This window comes from Emydura macquarii, unplaced genomic scaffold (assembly GCF_026122565.2).
Source record: "Emydura macquarii macquarii isolate MOO-44397 ecotype Brisbane River unplaced genomic scaffold, CSIRO-AGI_Emac_v2 contig_1790, whole genome shotgun sequence".
In the NCBI taxonomy this organism is placed as follows: Eukaryota; Metazoa; Chordata; order Testudines; family Chelidae; genus Emydura; species Emydura macquarii.
This window is the reverse complement of record NW_027131927.1, coordinates 24174962-24191075: the sequence shown is the minus strand read 5'-3', so window position 1 is coordinate 24191075 and position 16114 is coordinate 24174962. Positions and strand designations below refer to the sequence as shown.

General features: G+C 40.5%; 2 long non-coding RNA genes across 2 annotated transcripts in view; both read left to right on the top strand.

Annotated features, from left to right (window-relative positions):
• Nucleotides 1–16114, top strand: part of LOC137159199 (uncharacterized) — a 113457-nt gene that overhangs the window by 62879 nt on the left and 34464 nt on the right. The window lies entirely within an intron of this gene.
• The window catches only part of LOC137159201 (uncharacterized), a 26205-nt gene extending 10091 nt beyond the window's left edge, over nt 1–16114 (top strand). The window contains exon 2 of the long non-coding RNA XR_010921585.1: nt 15581–16114. This is a non-coding gene — a long non-coding RNA (uncharacterized lncRNA). The remainder of the gene's footprint in view (nt 1–15580) is intronic.

The window sequence follows — 16114 nt, the reverse complement described above, 5'->3', positions numbered from 1 at the left end:
GATACAGGGAGGGACAAAAAGGCAAAGAATGAGTGTAACTATATGTACAGGATATGCTTCAGTCATTTATTAGTGATGCAAAGCAGTCCTTTTGGGTGACTTTTAGGTGAATTAGAGGGGTCAAATATGGGCAGTTGTGGAGAGAGGGGGGTACTGCACACCTCCAAAGAGAGAGGAAATCCTTGAACTACAGGCTGAAATCAGACTGGAAGCAAGTGGCAGGAAGGATGAACTGACATTGCTTGAAAGAGGGGGTTTTATTAACTGAATTATTAAGACAGATATTTTTGTCTCGGGAAGTTGAGATGCTGACAAGGGGAGGCAACAGTAGGTATGTTTATTACCCCTAATTCTCCAGGGCAGAGCTGATTTTAAACTTTTTGTGGATGTTGGGGCTTGAAATGTGCACGTTAGCTGGGCAAAGTAGACTAGCAATATTTGAAATGGACACCTGATACAGAATGAATTGTCTGACCCATTCTTAGGTGTGTCTGATACAAGTTATCTAATACAAAGAAGATGTATATTACACACTGACACTTTGTGCACATATGTGCTTTTGTATGTTCTTTAGGGTCTTGTTCAGGCAAAAGTCACACTCATTTAAATAATTATAAATAAATACCAATTTTAAAAATGGAACTGTTTATTTCTTGGAGGGTTGTGTGGGGATTTTTTTGAATAGAGCAAAGGGATTGGTGGTTTTCCTTCACTCCATGGGCTATATCCAGGACTAGCGTAAATTAGCACTCTCCATTGTCTTCAGTGGAACTCCACCAATTCATACCAGCTGAGGATCTTTTTTTCTTTCTTTCTTTCTTTTTCAACACGTGTTTTCCCTCAAACGGATGTTTCTTTAATACATATTTCAATCTTCAACATTTTTACCCTCTAAATCCAATCTCTCTTTTTCTCCTCAAAATATACTTATTTGTTTTGGGTCTTTTCTTCTCTTGCTTATTTTTCCTCTTGGCATTTTCTCTGTTACAGTGTGTCTACACTGCAGCAGGGAGCTGTGATTCTCAGAGTGGGCAGACAGACTTGTGCTATCTCTACTCCAGTTACTACCCTAAAAATAGCAGTGTGGATATGGCAGCTCAGGCTAGCGCAATGTCTACACTGCTATTTTGTCTGCCTACACACACTGCAGTGTAGACGTGCCCTTAGGGTCAAATCCTGAGAGGTGCTGAGCACCTGCATCACCCATTAATTTGAGAGTCAAGGCTCTTAGATTTGAGGTTTAATAGGAATTGCCATTCTGGATCAGATCTGATTTCTATATAGTTCATTCATTACGGATCCCCTCTCTCTTCCCTCTGGATAACCCACTCCTGTCTCTGTTAGATGTCCTTCCACCCCTCCCTTCTGGATAAATGCAATTGTATAAATGGGGTTGCTTGTGATGGTAGAGTGCTCAGTACATGTGGAGCTCACTTCTGGTTTGTCTTATGTTCCTAAATGCATGCTTAAGTTTCAGCTGACCACCTGCAGGGGTCAGGAAGGGATTCTCCTTCCCACCCCACCCCACCCCACCCTTGCAAATGTATTCTGGGTGGTTTTTTTATAATGTCCTTCTTCTGAAGCATGGTTACAGCTGGAGATTGGACATTGGATGGGGAGCGCCCAGGCCTTCAATATTTCTCTCTCTCTCTCTCTCTCTCTCTCAAGTGCATGGCTGACTGGTTCTTGCTCCCATGCTCAGGGTCTAACTGATCACCATATGTGAGGTCAGGAAGGAATTTCTCCAAGGTCAGATTGGCGGTGACCTTAGGGGTTGTTTGCCTTCCTCTGCAGCATGTGGTCACTTGCCAGAATTATCTGCTATATGTCACTTCTCCATTTCCCTACGATTACAGGGGCCTGGGACACTGCAGCACCTTGGTACCTCCTGTTTTTTTTTTGTCTGTGGCACATGATAGTCTAGTCTTCTATGAGTGGTAATACTTTGGTATCATTTTGGTTGTTGGGTTTAGCGTGCGGATGCTGGGTGGTGTGGTTGCCCTGTGTTATATAGGAGGTCAGATTAGATGATCTCGTGGTTCCTTCTGACCTTAAACTCTGACTCTCTGGGATGTCAATAGAATAGATGATCAAGCCCTAGGTTAGCAAACCCAGCACCTACTAACTTGAGTTTTGCTAACTCTGGGCTTACATTGCAGTGTAGACATACCCTACAATGCCCTTTTTTATTTGGGGCCTGATCCAAAGCTTACTGAAGTTAGTGGAAGGGCTCCCATTGGCTGCAGTGGGCTTTGGATCAGGCTCCTTCTTCTCTGTTGCTGTCTCTTTCCCTTTCTCCTTTCCCACACTCTCTTTCCTCATCCTTCTTTTTCGTTCCTGCCGCCCTTTATTTTTCCCTTTGTTTCCTTTCCTCGCTCTCTGTGATTGGGCCGACGGTGCCTCAGAGAGTGCCTCCGAGAGTGCCAAAGAGTGCATCCTTGCCCTAAGCTGGTTTGGGGCAGACAGGGCTCCTCAACTCTTGCTGACAGAGAAGTTCAGCTCAGTCATGCAGTCTCCTTTGTGCTTCACATTTGCTTCCAGACAGGTTAGATAGATGACTCTTCAGTGCCTAGTTGAAAGCAGGAGCCACGGTTATGAAAGAGGTGCGTGATCTACCATTGTAAACACTTATAAGCATCAGTGAAGTGTAGCAATTTGGATAACTAGACCATTTCTCGTATGGCCACAGACACCTGACCCCAAACAGTGATAAAGGATCTAGACATCTGAAGAACTATTTGGCAGAACTGGCCACAATTGGAGGGGTAAACCAGTTCATACAGAATAGGGATCAATTTGAACAGCTGCATCTCTCTCAAACTTGAACCCAAACTGTACTGAAATCTGGGGGTTTAGTTCAGGACCATCTCTATTTTCATCTTTTTCCCTGCCACACTTTGAAAGCATAATGCACTAGCTACTGTAACTATTATTTATTTTTTTATTATCTGACCAAACCTGCGGTCTTTACTCAGTTTTAGCTCATTCCTTACTTGATTTCAGTGGGACTACTTATGAGGTATGGTACTATTCAATGTGATCCTGGTCCTCAGGCAAAATTCCACTGACTAAGACATAATTAAGGTTTTTGCCTGAATACAGAATGAGTAAGAAGCCAGTAAGGGACCTCGAGATTTGGAGCGCTCTTGTTAATACATTGTGAGTGCTTGTTTGCAGGGTTCTCTTTATTTTATTTTAAAGAGGCAATAGTGCCTCTTACCCCACTTCACTTTAGCCTCCTGTGATATTCATTGTGCATTTTTTTATGAGAAATGTAATTTCATTTCTGGTGAGTATTCAGAAACCAGACAGTATGCACATAGAATGCATTCCTGACAGCCATAACAAAGTGTGCAATCCCATGGCCTGGGCTACCATGCAAACCATACCATACACACACACTTATAGAGCAAAGCCATTGTGATTTTATTTTGTTTTTTGTGGCCAAAGCTTATAATTTTGAACCAAGTCAAAGAACTGGAATCTCTCCTTTTGCCTGACTCCCAGTGGCTTGTAGAGATGAAAGGGAAATTCATAAATGTGTGAGTCTGAATCATCATTCATAACACCGGTTTTTGTATCTACTGGTCCAACTTCTCAAGAGGATTAGCACGCCCAGTCCATACGCAGCCTCCACTGGGTGTGCTGGGACAGAGGATGCAAACACATAGTAAAGTATTTTGCCCTCTTGTAAAATACAACAAAGGAGCCTAAACCTGAAAATGAAATAATCCTAGGATGAGACTGCCAACCAAGAAAGCAAAAAAAAAAAGAAAACCATGAGATAAAATAGTAGCAATTCTAGATGGCAGCTGTTTTCCAGCAGAAGCTACAGAGATGCCCTTCTGCAAATTCCCAGAAATCCTATAGCAGTACTGCAGTAGGGGAATCAGGTGCCAGACCCTGATATCAGTTGTGATAGCTGAAAGAAAGATAGCAGTGAGTGTGACTAGGCACAGAGAGGGAGACCTAGTATGAATGCCACGGTGATGACACTGTGATGGATACTCTCCAAACCAGCAAAGTAAACACACGTGAATGCCACCTAATGAAAAAAAGCCAAAGAAAAGCATCAAATGTTCTGAATCCAGGACAAACTGGAAAACTCCCTCTAACAGGAAAACCTAGATTATGTCACTTAAAATTCCTCAGTACTGGCTGGTTTCCCTGGGCTACATTGTAAACATCTAGGTTGGAAATTAGGAAGGTCAAGTTTGGTTTTAAAAATTGTTTTATTTATTTTGGGCAGGAACATTCCAGCGAGAAGGTTGCTGGTCCTGATGTTGTTGTCCTGAGTCTCTTAGGTGAGTTAAGGTACCATGAACTTTTTGGCTGAGATTTACAAAGGTGCCTGAAGAAATCAGACATCCAGCTCCCACTGAAAATCAATCGGAGCAGGGTGTGTGACTTTTTTAGCTGCCTTTGAAAGAAACAGCTTTAATGTTGAACACACCTTCACTTTCTTAATACCTGAGACCATGTGTCTTAGGTCATGTCTACATTACTTACTGTGGTGGACATAAATTATCTCCGTGTCCAGCTGCTGATGTTTGTATATTGCTCGGGCGTGCGCATATGTGGCTGCTTGCTTCAACATTGTGTGACCTCACCAGGACTGCTTATGTCACTATAAGACATGATGCAGCATGGGTAGGCAAATCAGTGTGTCATGTGCTGCCATCCACCACCATGCCTTCTGGGACATTTTTGCAATGTTTTATGGAATAGTAATGAGAAGCCCAGGGATCTCTGGGAGCTATGGGTCAAGTTCTAGCACACAGCTTCCTTCAGTCCGTATTACTTGAACCTTTTAAAAAAAGTCTCCCAAATCTGTGTGGCACTTTTCAGTGTCTGCCATTTCTGACAGAAGCATGGAGCCCATGGAGTTCTGCACAATTCTCATGAACATTGCAAATGCAGGACACATGATTCTCTAGCATCTGCATCCCCCAACAGGAGGATGAAAAGCAGATGCCAACTCTACCTTTGTTTGTTGTACCACTACCACTTCTTGTACAAATAGAACAATGAGAAGTCGATACCTTTTGTCTTGTCAACTTGGGGATGGGACATTGTAAGGAAAAATACATGCACCCACTTACCTGAGTTCCCTTCCCCTTCATCAGGCTCATCTGTGCTCTTCTGGTGGGACTAGCTTGATTGTGGTGGAGCCTCAAACAGGTCCTGGCTCATGGCACCGCTAGAGTCTCCTGCCCTGTCTCTCTCCTTCTCCTCCTCTTCATTGCTGTCCACAGCAGAGGAATCTCTGTCTCAGGCTCGGCTGAGGTATCTACAGTGGTCTGCAAAGTACTGAGGGGTCTTGGCCAAGTACGGCATGCGGTTCATTGTAGAAAGAACAGGCTTGAGGCATAGCACCAGTCCTATTGTTTTGGCTCCTGGTCTTGTGGTATCCCTGGCTTTCATGCAGCGCTGCTCCTGATCCCTCTCATAACCTTGCCTGCATCCCCAGGCAATCTGCTCATAGATGTCCACGTTTCTACTGCAGCTCTGTAGCTGTGCTTGCTCAGCCTTTTCTCCCCACAGGCCGAGGAGATCCAACATTTCCTGCATAGTCCAGGCAGGAGTGCATCTAGCACCGATCTGTGGGCATGGAGCAGGCCTGATCGATTGGGACATTGCATACAGTAAAGATGAGCTGCTCTGTGCAGTCACTAAGATGGGAAATTAGGAAAAAGCATTTAAAAAACATGCCGGGGGCTTTAAGGAAGGGGCAGGTTTTGGTCTCTGTGACCCATGGTCAATGGAGTTTAAAATTGTGACCAGAGCAGTCACGGTCTTAGGGAAAGGGGCATTGTGGGACAGCGACTGGAGGACAGTTAGGGTCGATACATGTCATGCAGTGTCTACACACACACTGTGTTGACCTCAGTCGGTCACCCTCTATGCCATCTGGGGAGGTGGTTTTACTGCATCACTGTAATGGGGCACTTACATTGGCTGGAAACAAATGTGAGTGTAGTTGTATGCACAGATAGGTTGACACAAGGCGACTTACATCTACCTAACTTTAATGCATAGACCAGGCCTTATGGGGCAAGTCCTGGTTAACACGCTCAGCCTAAGACCTGAGCTACACTCTAAGGAGTTCCACAGGGTCCAGCAGAGGAGGAATCCTTCCCCCAAGGCAAAGGGATAGAGGAATTAAAAGGCTGCAATAACCCACTCCTCCATGGAATGGCTGGTAACTCCACTGGCACTACCCCACTCCTTACCCTACCCTGCCTTCTAAATCTCCACACCTCACAACTCCATGGCAAGCAGGGGATGTGGAACTCTGCTGTGTCCCCATATCCTGTCACTTGCTGAGCCGAGGAGTCACAGTGGTTCCACTGCAGGCAGGTCCCTATCTAGCCACAGGGTGGTAGGGGGGATGATTTGGCCTTGTGTATTGTAGGTGGAGCTGGTAGTGACACAGTTATGGTTGCCTGACAGTTCCCATTATAAGACCTTGTTTTCAAATGTGTATAACTTGACAGGCTTTAACCATTTGGGCTGTAATTTCTCATGCTGGGTGTCTGCCTCAGGTAGAATTTCTTTAGAAGTTTCAGCAAAAATAGTTCTGCTGTTTTCAAGAATGAGAGTAGGGGAAAATACACTGGTTTTGCCCATGTTAAAAAAATTCTTACAACCTCTAGCACCACCATACTTTGTAGCAGTGACTTGAACTTTGACAGGAGGATTGCCATGGTGTCAGAGATGGGTCTTTCGCTATTCCCATGAAAAACCACTGAAATGTGGCAAAAAAAATTTCAGCAGAGCCTGAGTAGAGACAGAGACTAAGATTGGCTGGAAAAATAGCAGTATTGCCAATCAAAAGAGTTCCAAAACTATGAGTCAGGGCTCTAAAAATCTGGAGAATTAAGATATATTAAATTTGGTCTTCCTTTCGTTTACCTTCTTGTGCTGGATTGTTTGGGGTTCACATTTTCAGGTTTTTAGTTGATTTTGCTTTTTTTAAACCATGAAAGGTGAGATTCTCCAATAATAAACTGATTCCAGAAATTGGGGTGCTCAAAAAAAGTACACCAAATACCATAAGACACTCAATAAAACTTCAAGAGTTGGCAGCCATGTGACAGGAGACTGGGAGTTGGGAAGGAACAGCAGTGGAGCAGGGACTGGGACTTGTAGCTGAGGAGGAAAAGGCAGCACGGTATGGACTGAGAGCTGGGAGGGAAAATTAAGACTGGATGAGGACATAGGTGCTGGAACTAGGAGTCACGAGTTACTGATTTCATTATAGAACAGAACTTCTAGCCATGACTGAAGTATTTTTGCATAATTGGTAGAGCAAAAAATGGGTCGGTTTCCATTAAGTACTTAAAGTGTTAATTCATTCCTTAAAAACTGACATATTCTACTGTAAAGCAACTCCATTATAGGCAAGAAATCTTTGGTACATTAACAAGAAGAAAACAAGAAGAAAATTAAATGGAATGTAGACAGTGAGAAAAAAAATGGGAGCTGCCAAAGTTTGAATTAATGAAGTAAGAGTAAGAGGAACGCCCTTTATGGTTTAAAATGAGGCAACTTCATTTTACACACTTTATTTGCAAATTCCCTGATAAACAGGCTAATCTCCCATTGATTTTAATAGGAATTTTGCTAGAGTAATTACAGGATTATAGTATTGCAACCCCAAGAATTTACAAAACATGTCAGGCCCCCAAAAGATCATGCTTGGCTTAAAAATCATGATTTTTTTTTAAATTGGGTTCTTTTTATTTGCCTTCTGGATTTTGGGTCACTAGGGTATATCTTGGATCATGTTTTCAAGCTTTTCTCTGGAATCATGAGGACTAGAAGCTTTTTTATGAAAACTGAGTTTTATGAAACCTTTTTTAATGAAAGCTGAGATTGTCACCTAATCACATGCCTCCAGGAGCTAGAGCTTTAAGAAACACAACAAATATTGCAAGAGTGGTACTAAAATTGTGCATTTTGCCAACACTGGCTAGAAAATCAGTTCCTTGGTGATGATTACTAATGTAGAAGGAGTACAAGGTTCCAAATTATGAAAAGTGGCATGAGTTGTTTCTGATATAAAAACAGGCCTGAGTGCAGGGTCTTTAGGATCTGCATCTTAAAGGTACTGAATACCCCCAACTCCATTTGAAATCAGTGGAAACTGCTGTTGCTCTGAAAGTCAAGATCAGGGTGCGTCAAGCGGGCCTCACAAAACCAGAGGCCCAGTTTGATAATATGGCTTCAAATTACTATTACTAGGATCCACGAGAAGAAGATATTTTATTTATTCTTCATCATCTCAAAACCGAAGCTCTTGAGAATTTACCCTGGGATTTTCAAAGGAGCCTAAGCTAGTAAATTGGGCACCTAACTTGAAATTTCATGGGAGTTGGACACCTAACTTGCTTAGAATCCTTTGAAAATGTCAGCTTTTGGGTCTTTCTCCAGGTTACAACCTTTCCTCCAGATCTAACTATTTATTAATAAAAAATGAACTTTCTTCATCATTCTGGGTGTCCAAGATTGCTTTTACCATGTGAACTAGTGCGTATATCTGTGATACCCAGTCTGCTCCCAAGTGGACTGTCATGGTAGCACTCACAGATATGTAAACGTTAGCCATTCATTTTAATGAAGTATGAATTTCAAAGCCTAGCAGAGACACAGTGTGCTATTACAAAGGACTTCAATTACAAGGCAGAGCTAGAGCGGGTTTGGGTTTTGATTGAAGCCTCAGCCCAGAAAAACCCACAAAATCAAAAGCAGACCCTGTTATCTGGTGCCAACTCAGCAGGCTTAAGGAGGGAAAAATCCAGGCGTAGCAGCTGCTTTTCACCTTTTATGAAACTCTAGTTGAAGAGATGTGCCATTTAGCCTCTGAGTGGAAATCCGTGTGCTATTTCTGTGGTTTCCGAATGGTGGAATTTTATGAACAGCTGAACTGTCCCCATCCTTTGTTAAAAATGGAAAATTCTCAGTGACAACTTTTTTTATTTTCCACATAATTGAACTCAGAACATAGTGCGGCAAGACCATTCGTTTCTCATTCAGCACCATCGGGGTGGTTTAATGGAAGAGGTCCTCAACAGGCTACTCTGACAGTATCTTCTAGGAGTAGACAGGTAGCCATCTTTCCACTTAAATTCAGCAGCCACTACGCTTAGGGCTAGACAGCACTCACCAATGCACACTAGAGCCAACTTACCAACGTGTTGTGTGCAAATTGGCTCGTGTGGACCCTGCCAGCAAACATAGTAGTGCTGGTAGTGTAGTGCTGCACTACATAATCAAGTACTATCCAACTCTATTGTTTGTATTACAACAGAGTCTACATGGGCCATTTAATGCACAGCACATCGGTGAGCTTTAGAAATCACATCATTCTAGTGAGCACTGCTGTGTCATGTAGACAAGTCCATAGTCCCACTTTTTGGTCTCAAGTCATCTTGTTTATAATATAAAATACTACATTCGATTGATAGAAGCCATATAAGTATGTTGCCTCTTCCTTTCTCTGCCAAGAATTGATCAGCAGAATAACCTTCTCTAAGCTCTTGATTCAGCAAAACACGTAAGAACATGCTTCACGTTATGCACATGCTTAGATGTTTCACTGAATTGGGGGGCTAAACTGCATATTCCCATTCTTTTTAAAAATGATATCTTAGCTTATTAATTTACATATGAAAGTAAACAGCTTCCTGCAGAAATATTTGGCAGATAATGGAGATCAAGCTAATAATAAGATTTGGGTCTACATTTATATGGCTTTCTAATAGTTTGGGAGTGCTGTCTGATTAATTTTATTAGGTTGCTCAGTTTTAACTTAAAAATCAATAACACCACATAGAAACAAAAATTTGAGACTGGCCTTTATGAAATCTGCTCCCCAAATACCAAAATGTACAATACTAGCAATGTTCAAAACTTGTTTGTGGTGGTGTTGGGTGAGGGTGGGGGGAGACGGGGGAGGGTCGCCATCCCAGGTAGCTCATTTCAACAGTACCTATTCAGCAAAGCATTTTAGCACATGCTTTTCTTTACAGTTAAATTGAATTGGAGCCAGGGAATGTGGGGATAATGGAGGGAAAGAATTTTTGTTTATAATTAAAGGAGCCCATTTTAAAAAATATCATTTAAAAAAAAGATTTCTGGTGTTAAAATACGAGTCAGAATTTTCCTACAAGTGAACATTTACATTTCAGCCATGATCCAGCAAAACACTTAAATAATCAGCATGTGCCCAAGTACTTGCTGGATTAGCATCTCGTTCAGGTTTTGGTCAAGAGTGCAGGTGCCAATAGAAGGCTATCCAACAAAAACAGGTTTTTAAAGTGTTGCATACATACTATAATAGATAATGTACAGAATGGCCTCGCTAGATGGATTTAGCAGCCATCGCTGAGAGTTTCAGAACCTACGCATAAATAATTACAGAAATGACAGAAGCTGTTTGAACTGGCTGCACCTGGGCTTTCAAAGCAGTAGTAGCTGAAATAATAGCAAAAAAGAAATTTACTGAACAAGAACACTATGCTGTAAAATAAATATGATTAACTGTCATGGTACATGTTTTAATGTTTTAAGAAACATACATAGCCAGCAATATGTTGAACAGTCACATTAAATACTCCAGTTATAGATGTCTATATATTGGTGGGGAACATCATTAATCAACAAAATCATTCATTTTTCATGCAATAATTTAGTAGGAAAGAGAATTTTTCTTTGGAGGTGGGGAGGTAAAAGAGGTAAAGAAGACCCTTTAAAACAGAAAACTATATGGCCTTTGTGTTTGTATGTACTCTATATTGACAGAATCAATTGGCAGAGTAAGAAAGCAGGTTAGAGAAACTCTCGATGGCAGAAAAGAATGTTTTTAATGTGAGAGCTAGAGATGGGCCGGCACAAAAATATCCATGTACCCAAGGGACATGCCAAACCACTGTGCTGCTGGGGCATCATTCCCAGAAGCAAGGCCATTTTTAACTTCTGAGACGCCCTCAACCTAGCCTACAGCCAGTTCTCCTGCATCCCACTGCATTGTAGTCAACAGATGCACGATTCTGAATAGATCTAGTTGAATAGAGAAAAAATAATCTGAATCTTTTTGGAAACGAATGTCAGTATTGTACCATCTTAAGTAGATCTCCTTACTGATTTCAGTACAGGTTCTGAATGACAATCCATGATACAATATGGTCCCAAAGCACTAGGTTCTGCTTACTGTGATTTGTGGCCTCACATTTAACGTTGCTCTAACTATTTGTTATGAAGCATATTTGTTACAAACTAAATCTTTTTGTTTTGGTTACTAAATTGTTTGTGCGCGGATCCTAATTTTCTTTTAAATATGTCAATTGTTCAGACCTATTTGCAACAGTTATCTGGGACTGGTCACTTAAGTCACATCAAATTCTTTCTGCTCCCTAAGTAGATAACTAAAACTTTGAAAGAGCAGAATAGCAAATAAAGCACTTCCAGTACAAATAATCAGCTCCAACTCTATCTGCCCTCAATTTAGTAGCTAAGCAACTAAGAACCATTAATGACTTATCCTTGCAATATCCCTCAGCACTTTTAGTTTGTGAAAATATTCTTCAGTAGGTTTTCGGGTGCTACTTCCCCCCACCTGCTATCACACCAGTTCTGGTCATGAATTTTATCTGTGAGGATTCATTTAGCCACTGGGTATTTGGGAAAATTTGCATGAAAGTTTCAAAATTTTTAGCACAAATGATTATTTGCCCCATACTTGGATGGGTTTGGAATCTGAATCTGGATGTTTATGTTAATGGTTGGTCCCATTGCTATACAAAATCTTATATGTGAGCAATACAGAATGCAATATAAAATCTTATAGATGAGCAATGCAGCCTGGAAAAGTAGAAGAACATGAACTTGTTTCTGAGACTATATATAGCTGATCTGAAGAGTTTCTTCTTAGCCTCCCAAATATGATTTTCGATCTTTTCCTTGCACAGTAGCATTTGAACATCTCTTCCTAAATCCTCCATGTCAGAAATAATGCCGTGTTGCTCAGTTATTTCTTTATCATCACAGGCATTCTTCTCTAAGCATGGCTATGATGCTGATGAAGTGATGATTAGAGAGAGCAGACCTCCCACAGTATGTAATGATCCATGGCCGCAAATATGTATGTACCATAGACAATTGCCAACTATATATTGGTGGCATCAGTAGCGTTCAAAATTAGTATCCTCCGCTCCAACACACTAATGCATAACCCGCATAAATTTGTGGTATCTGTTATATTCCAGCAGAGAGCACTGATATATGTTAAAAAAAAACCCTAATACATGTAATACTCTCTTGCATTTTAGATACAGCTTATTCTGGGCTCAGAGCAAATTGTCTGGTGATTCTAAAGTCACACTAACAACCAAATAATTGTCTTTAATAATTAATTCCAGGGTAAGTGCCAACCAACTGCCTGTTGCACCTGCAATGAGAAGAGGCAGTGGGAATCACACTCAACACCTTTGGTTTTGTAAGTGTATCTCACTGGCTAGGAAAAAAGAGGAAGCACCACTAGTTGAGTTAGCATAGTCGAAGTCTAATGCATCATTCCACATTCTCCAGTTTTCACTGCAGGTTTCATTTTTAGAGCTGACCAAACCCTGCAAAACAGATTTCACAAACACTGGATTCTGCACCGCTGTTCAATGCCCCTTGTGCTCCTTGTTGTTCACAATTTGCAAACATTTGTGTGATGGTGTTTTTCTTCACACCAGTGTTTGGGGATTGGCTATTCTTATTATGGATAGTTTTATTATATTTGCCTGCCGTCAAGAGTTTTCATGTGTGAGCAAGAATATTATTTGTTCTCCTGTTTAAAATGTTTGTCAACCAGTCAGGAAGTAGAAACAATACCATGCCATTTAGGTGACCTATCATGAATAATAAATAGTTAATTGGATATTTTGTGGGAAAACTTTTAAGTGAACAATTTTCCTCTAAACTATCTGGGTGAATATTTATAAATAGTAATCATTTATATGATCAGTAATTTATAAATAGTAATAGTATTAACAGAAATCAAATTCGTTTGTAGCGAATTTACAAACATGAAAAAGGACTAAATTTGTCAGTGCATGTCATTAACGATTAACTTCACCAGATCTAACAAGAATTTTACTGATGAAATATTAGGCATAATGCATAAGCCTAAGCCTGGGTAATATAAAAGATCAGCAACCATGGGATAATTCATATGAAGTATTGTAGATCAGAATGGGATCCCTAATACATTTTTTTTCATCTCTTGGCCATCATTAGTTAAGAGACATCTTAAAAGCATAGAGTGGGATTTTTGAGTGCTTGGTGTTGGCCTAACTTTGTTCCCATTGAAGTAAAAAAAATCTTCCATTGACTTTAATGGGAACAGAGTTTGATCAGTGTTGAGTGGTTCTAAAAATCTGAATCCTATTTAGTGGCATCTGGTCTTTCCAGTAGTCTCGATGCATGGTGCCTGAAAGGTGGCTGAAAATTATTGCCAGCACTATAAATGGACTGGTTAGTGTCTGGAATTGATACACTTGGCAGAGAAGTGACATGTTGTTTTTTTTAATTGCCAAAGCTTTTAAAAGCTAAATCTAGGGTATCACTTTGGGGGACCCAGTTTGTATGTTGAGTTTTAATTATTATTTTTGTAGCCTAGTGAAAGAAGAATGAATTTTTGTTCTGTCTCTCATGGCAGGTCAAGGCAGTGATTGTCATTTTGACAGCCTTAATCCATTAGCTTTGTTATATGTTTGTGTTTCCACACCCTAGAGCTATTCTGAAAGGAAACCACAATTCCAGAAATAAGAAAAGAAAACAAAAACAAACAAGCACTCATGAAAGAGAGAGAGGGTGATTTGTTTATTATAATCATCTTTTAGAATATATGAGACAGATCTTTCACGTTTTTCATGATGGTCATTACAAATATATGGGCAGATTGTGAATCTCTTATTCAAATTCAAAGGGGCAGATCCTGCACTGTTATAAATTGTCACAGCCTCATGGATTTTAAGGCCAGAAGAGAACGTTGTGATTATTTAAGTGTGACATCCTACATAGCATAGGTCATAGAATTAAATCCAGTCCAATAACTTAACAAGCAGTTACTCATTGAGTAGTTTCACTGAATTCCCATGAAGAACGGCTTACCTGTGTGACAAAGAGAATCACAATCTCCCCCATAGTATATAGAAATGCCTACAGGAAATGAGTTAATTTACCGTAACCAAATTAATTTTAGTGGAGGCATGTACAATAGCTGAGTAGCACTGTGATCCTGTTCCTGTCAATCTTTTTCTTCCTTCCCCACTTTTCCCTCTTGTTTGATTCTGTCACAAACTGTCTATCAGTCATTGTCTGCTTGATGTATAATTAGATTGTAAGACTTTTGAAGCAGGAAGCACTGGTCTAATTTTCAGCATCCTCAATTCACACTGATGTCACATAAAGATGCCAGGTGAACAACCTTGGATGTGATGTTTTTCTGACCTGGTAATGATTTCAGGTTTTTTATGGGGGTATATCCTGAAAACAGGATCTATGCACCTAAGTAACTGTGCAGTAATCAAAAGTCCATTAGAGGAAGTCAATTTTACTGGTAATACTCACAACTTCTAAAAAAGAATGGCAACACAAGATCAAACCTTTCTCCAAGATCTAACTGCCTAGACATTTAGTTTAACAACATTTGTAAGACTATCTGTAATAGGACTATGGAGAACTATTATATTGGAGGCCAAACTTCTGTAGCCATCTCAGTAATACAGTCCCCACCATGTTGCTCCTCTAATATGTCTCAATTCTGACCTGCAGAGGCCAATTACAGCACAGAAAGTTGTGGGTATCGCTTAGTGCCACATGTGCTTTCTGTGATGTGATAGACTCAGTAGAGACTGGACTGATGCCGCCAGCTAATTCACATATTCCCCCATACCACCTCTTTCTTTCTAATGCACATCACCCTGGGATGTCAGCAAATCACCCTGCCTGTCAACAAATAGATGACACTGAAGAGTAGCTGGAGAGAATAAAGGATTATAGAGAAGAGTGATATAAGGCGGCAGTAGGAAATATCTTTTACACAGCATGGTAAACAACAATCTTTCTTGTAGCTCTGATTAAGAAATTACACGTGTAAAGAAATTTTGAAATATTAAATATATGCTATGATTCTGCAGTGCTAGGCTACAAGGCACAATTACACAATTTCATTGAAATGTTCTGGAATTATTTGACTTTGAAACAAGTTCATCTGCAAGTAACACTCAAGTCACTGGGGTTGCACAGGTGTCAGTGAAAACAGAATTTGAACCACAGGCTGCAAATGGAGAGGGCAAAATATGTTTCTTTATGCAACACAATACTCTCTTTCTTTATGGAAAACAAATTAGGTAGAGTCTTTTAGAGATCTATAATACTTACTGTGGGATATTATTGGAGGGGTGACTTTTCAGGTGTGGTTTTTACCATTTGCCAATTTAGTTTTAGTTATTTGAATAATCATAATTATTTTCACTGATGCCTGTTTGTAGACAATTGCCTTTTTCTTTGTTTTCCTGGCTACTAGTATCTGATGTCTTTGGAATGTCACTATTGACTTATTGGACTTCACTGGATTCACTGGAATTACTGGAGCTGCTGGATTCACTGGGGCTGCTGGAATCACTGGAGACGCTAGTATTCTCATGACCAGATTTACTTGAACTCTTTGATTCACTGGGAATGCTTTTGCAATGTTTTGGAGTTGATTGCACAGAGTCACTATTGCTTTCTCCCTGTTGATTAGAGTTAGAGTCACCACTATTGCCAGCATTACCAGGATCAATCCTTTGCATGTCTTCATCATTAAAATAACAGCTGTCAGAATGATGGTGGTCGTTATATATCTCATCATCCTTTTTCCCTACATTAAGGCCACTGTCATTGTGGAATTCTCTGACATCTTGTTTGTTAGTGGAGACCTCAGCATCCTCAATTGCAAGACCTTTTTCTGCCCATGCTGAGCCATGAATGCTATTTTTCCCTGTCAAATGTTCAAATTGATTTTGTTCACTGCTGTTTGTGTTCACATGTAGGTCTAAATGAGAGTGGTTAATTCCTT